We start from the raw sequence: 6,014 nt of genomic DNA, 5'->3' as shown, positions 1-6,014 counted from the left end.
AATATTACCTATTGAGGCAGGTAGGACAATAAGGACAGCCAAGAAGATGGGCTCTCACATCACATAAACCCTTTCAGTCACCCCAGGCTAGTCAGAGAAATCTTGTTGGCCTGCAGCAGTACACCGTGCTTCTGAGTAGGACCAGAACTAACAGTGAAGGGGCTGAGACAGCTTGCTTTAGGGTGAATGGGGGTCAGGTTCTTTGAGCTGAGCGTGGACAGAGCCTCTGGGGTTTGGCTGGCCTGGAGGCTGCAGGCATGCTTGCAAGTTTTGTCAGATCAAGTGAAAGGGCTCAAATCCTGGGAAGAGAAACAATTTCCACTCTAATTACACCTATTTGTGATACATAGCTTAATCACTCTGTCCATTAACTGACTGTCAAACTTCTGATGTCTGTCAAAGTCAAATTCTCTGCTAGGATTTTGGTACCACACCAAGAGTTATCCGAAATTCTTTGGGTTTCAAGACAATTCCTCTTTGTCTTTCACACCATTTGCCATTGAAGCTTCAAAGTCGTGTCTTTCAGAGATATCCCCAGAGATTTCATGAGTAACCTGAGACATGCTTATACAGTGCTAGAGTAAAATTTATCCTCTCTGATGTATCTGAGATTTTATTTCAATTTTCATTACAGTGGAAATTATGCAGGAAAAGAAGGTGAAACTGAATTAGAGACTTTTGCAGATGGTAAGAGCTGACCAATGTTATCGTTTTGTTTCCTGTCATTAGCTGCCTTGCTTGTTATTAGTTAGGTCTAAAGTTTGGTGGCCTCTAAAATTTGAAAAGGGATTTATTTGGTTTAACCTGGGCATAGGAGATATAAGTCTACATCTCAGGACTCAGGACAGCTTTTTTTTCCCCTATTTGACAATCACAGAAACCTTGGCTGCAAACACTGCAGAGATGTTTCAGCCCATTCTCTCTCCAACTCCATCTCACCAGCCTGCCTGTGGTGAGTGCCCAGCTGTGCTGGGATGCCGGGCAGGACCATGATGCCCCATCCCAGGCAGAGCTGCCCTTGCACAGCCCCGCTCCAGGTCATCCCCAGGCTCTGTTCCTTCTGCTTGGCAGCACAGCAGCGTTTCAGCAGCCGTTTTATTTATCCAACTCGGTGTCAGTCTGATATCATTTTGCTATTGAAACAACACTATGTGAACTTCATGAAGTGTCTCGTTATGCATGAGTGTATGTGATGCTATTCTGTCTATTCAAAGGAACAACAGAAATACAAAATTCAATAGCCCTGCGCTGTTGCCTTCCCAAGCCAAAAAGTGCTGTTCTCTTACTCATAATACTATTTGTGGCTCCTCTTCATTCTGTCATTTATCCCAGCAACAGATAACAGGGTGACTGTACCCATTCTGCAGGCTGTGAAGCTGAAGCAAAGCTTTGCCGACGTGGGACAGAGGCAGCCCTGCTCTGCTCACTCCCACCACCCCTGGTTTGCTCCGTTATGTGCTACAGCTGAATTCTTACCTCTTTGGCTAAAAAAACATACAAACAGCGTCCCAGAGTCCACTATCGAGTCAGTTTATGCTTTAATAAAAGAGCTTGTGTTGTTTTCTTTTTTTTTTTATTTTAATTTTTGTTCTAAATTTTTGAAACTTTAAAATATGCTAACAATAATCAAAAGCAGAGAGGGCCATGTGGTTATGGGAATCCAGAGAGAAAAGCACCATAAGTCTGGTGCTTCGGTTTTGCGAGAAGCTGAGGTAAACATCAATGACCACACTAACCTCTGACGTTAATGGGGAAACAATGAATTTGAGCATGTGCCAGCTGTCCGAAAGATTTATATGTATACCTACATATAATTTGTTACATTTAAGGTCTCTAAAATGGATTTGGAAAGGGTACTTTAAAAACCATTTTCCCCACAACCACTATCTACAGAGCGAAGCATCGCAACATTTTTCTACAGCTTACAAATCACTGCGCATGGGGAATTTCAGTATCTGGCTTCTGTTAGGAACGTGTAACATACACTGAGTAACAAAACTGATTCCTGGATAGGTCCTTTATTTAATAAGTAAAGGCAAAGACTTTACTCAGTTCCTCCTGTTGCAGTATGGAGATGGCAACCTCACTGCTCAGCTATCCCAGCAATGCTTTTAACCCTTAGCCCTGAGGCTGGCGAGTAGACATTGAATTTTCTGCTCAGCTGGCTCTGTAATAGTTCAGCCATGCTGTGGAGTTACTTCTCTGTGTTGTGCCAGATTATCTCTGAACACCATGTTTATGCTTAGAGAACAATATCTCATTAATAATAAGTTCTATTATTCAGAAACCACTCTTATGCATCATGCCCTTCAGTGTGAGTTTCAGCAGTTAAAAAAATAGCCCATTTGAAGATGCATTTGTTCTTGAAATGGAGGAGAATGTGTAATTCTGGCATGCTTCACTCCAGACGTGCAGAGCTATTAAAGCTTGACTATTAAAAAGAAAAGTATACTGTCCTGCTTTGGAAGTAATCCTGCTTGTCTGAATTTCTGCACTTACCCATTAGCAGCTCCAGCCCACTGCTGAGCAGTACGCCCTGGAAAATCAATTACCCAGTCCTTATGTGTTGTGTGCACCCCTGGTACAAGGAGCAAGGTTTAAAATTGGGACAAAATCTTCCCCAGAATTGGTTTGGATCCAGCAGCAAAATTATATGCATATTCAACTTTAAAATTAAGAAACTGTAATACAGTTACTTATTAGCTGTACTTCTGCAGAGCTACCAGCGAGGCATGAATGCTTTGCTCCCTGGCTCATTCAGCTATGTAAGACCCATCCATACTCTTATAAACAAACCAAGAAAGTATATTGAGAAAGCTGGTTTAGGTTATGAATAAACAGATGCCAGAATTTGAATTGTTGCAACTTTACTGCTGAACTACTTGGAGGTAATTGCTGTTAGGCAGCCACTTACATCTTCCTAGCATGTTGCAAGTGTAAAATAAAATGAGATATTTTATTTCAGGGAAGTTAAGTAATTCAGTTGCTCAGCAGTAAGCCAGGGGGCCACATCATTAACTCATTTTCTTGCAGTCATATGTATATGCTTTTAAACTGCAAATCTTTGAAACTTATAAGAATATAAAACTATCTCCAGGGAAAAAAAAAAAAAGAAACAACATAAAATATATTGTAAAAGAAAACTCCAAATTATGCTATCAGTAATAGATAGTAAATAAAAGGACATTCGGGAATTAAAAAAAAAAAAAAAAGAAAAATTAAAAAATCCCAACCAACACTAGGATGAATAAAACAAAGGCAGAATTTTGACCAAGAAACAAATCACCAGCTAAGAAAGGAATGATTTTGTTTCAGTAGAAATTAGTGCATCATGGAAGAGCTTCATGTTACTGAAGACCTGACTTTTAAAAAAAAGTGTTTTCTGGCTTTTTGCATCCCAGGAAGAGAAGATTGACATTCCTGTTGCAAACGCTCGGGTGAGATTTCCTGTGGAGGTGGGTGGAGAGGGGGTAAGGTAAACACCGAAAGGATGAAGTGTTGTCCCATAGCGCACAGCTGGACATTGCAAACTAAGGAAGTCTGACAAGCATTGGATGAGATAGATAAATTACATCCCAGAGATCTGCAGGAAGCCACAAGGGACAACAGAAAGCCTTAGGAGGAGTCTTTTTGACATGATGTTTTGCATGGAGGGAGAGGAACTGAGTAATGGAGCCAAGGACATAATTCATTTGGATTATGTTAAATGCTCTCAGCAGAAGGTTGGAAAAGCAGCTACACACTGAGAAGGAGGAACAAGTGCCATGGTAAAGAGGTTCACCTTGAACTTTTGTTTCTCAGCCCTTAAGCTGAGTGAAGCATTCATACCTTGAGTTTCCTAAACAAAAACTGGCCCTGAAGTACAGACTGCCTGCTTATAAATAAAACAGTTGCAATTACCAAAATGACTGTCCCTGCTAAAGATGTGCATTTCAGTTCTCTGATCAGTAGCATGCAGATGGAGACCGAGCAGGCAGGGAAGCAGAAGCAGCACACCCATCACAGCGACAGTGACACACCGTCACAATGTCAAACTTCAGATGCTCGTCTGTCTGGAAAGTTCATAACCTAGAAGGAAATTTGCAGAAGATCCTGAAGTAGACCACCATGGCATGGTGGACAAGGCTGGAGGAAGAGCCAGGCACCCGCTCTTTTGGCAGCCCCACGCACTACCTACGGATAGTTTGGATTCCAAGACCCATTGGGTGAAGAAGAACAGGGTTTAGACAAAGGACAGGTTTTGACACACTGGAAAAGTCACACGTCAGGATTAAGAATGTCTGTAAGGACATCTTCAGAGTCTGTAATAATGTTGAGACGCAGTCAAGCACTCCATGAGAGGAGACTTAGATGCCTGGGGAATAATGCACTGTTGCTAACACCAATATTCATAGAGTCGGGTACAGGAACTGTCTCTTGTTGTCTACATGGGAAAGGCATGCTAAACACTTGGCATAAATCGAGCCCTCAGAGAATCTACTGCTCCAGTCTCTGTGTGTCCTCTGGCTGTCCCTGGCGTGACGCACAGCAAATCTGACAGAGAAACAAAGACAAATGTTGATGACTTTGAGGATAAATGCCGTACGCCTTGTGTGGACACTGCAAGAGTTCTCAAGCAATGCAACCCAGCCCAGACCAAGCTAATTTAAGATTTTATTGGTCATTCATCGCTCTGTCTGGAGTAATTTGGTGAGCAAAAAAAGGACATCAGCTTAAAACACAGAAATTACATTTGTAGGGGAGGGTTTTTTTAATTTTCCATTTCTTCCCTATTTTTAGCTAGATGCACATCTAATTTTACCTGAGTGATGTCCAAATCTCTTCTAATGAAACTTGCTACATACAGGTCACAAGCTGGGATTTAGTACTGTCTGTAATCAGAATTCAAGCTGATTAAATGCATACTGAGGGGCAGCCAGCAAGGAAATGGTCTTAATATTCTCAGTTTAAATTGAATTAAGAGTGCATAGACCTTACTTTATCAGAACAGCTACTAATTTCTCTTGAGAAAACCTATATACATTATTTTTTGTAAGGCTAAAGCTCTTTCTGGCTCAGCTATAAGAAGGTAAGTGAAAACAGTTGGACTGAAACAAAAGAGAATATCTACAAGATCTCGGAGAACTCTGATGTTTATGCCTTTGAGTTCCCGTCTTCTAAAGTATACATGTGCCTTGTCAATCACGCTTAGTGCATTGGATGCAAAATTTTACTAGATAAGGCCAGTATTGCACAAGTACATTTTATGCTTAAACATCCAAAATTTTCACAAAGGGCAGAACAAGAAACAAGCACTCTTAAGTGATCTGCTTAACTGATGCTCTGCCGGCTACTCTTAAAATCCTGATTGCAAACAGATAGGGAAGAACATTAGCAGCCAGGAACCCGTATCTGTTTGCATCAAATGGTTTTATGTGGGCACAGAATAACAAAAGGCTCCTTCACTCGTCTGTGCAATCACTTGGGTCTGAAAGACAAACTCTGTTCATGCTGTAAGGGCAGAGAAGGGGAAATTTTGAGCAGTGACAATCCCTGTTGACGTTTCCACTAGTGTGACGCTGGAACAACTTCCTTTGGTAGGCGCATTAAATAGATCTCAGTAACTACCAGGGAGGCTAAAAAGATTTTCTACTTTGGATATATATATTTTTTAATGTGTATAAATAAAAATTTAATTTTTTATATATACATATATAGAACAGCATGTCATTTTGATTTTGACTTTTTAAGGCAAAATTGTCAAGTAACTATCAACTGCCTGGAGCCACAGTAGAGTGAGTTACAGTAATAGATTGGTCTCCGTTATGATAAAACTCCTTTTAAACTATATCTTACCAGACACTGTGGCAGATCACTAAGGAACTCCTTATCTGTGAAATCTCCCTTCAGCAGCCTGACAGAAACAGAAAAACAGAGTTTGGTCGGTTCATCCAACTTCTTCTGTCATTTTAGACTGTATTTATCAAAAGGGAACAGTGTTTCTGCCAAAGGTAATATTAACATAAGTTCACACG

The sequence above is a fragment of the Cariama cristata genome, unplaced genomic scaffold (genome assembly GCF_000690535.1).
Source record: "Cariama cristata isolate BGI_N322 unplaced genomic scaffold, ASM69053v1 scaffold11215, whole genome shotgun sequence".
Lineage (NCBI taxonomy): Eukaryota > Metazoa > Chordata > Aves > Cariamiformes > Cariamidae > Cariama > Cariama cristata.
The sequence above is the reverse complement of the archived record's forward strand: the minus strand, read 5'-3'. Positions refer to the sequence as shown.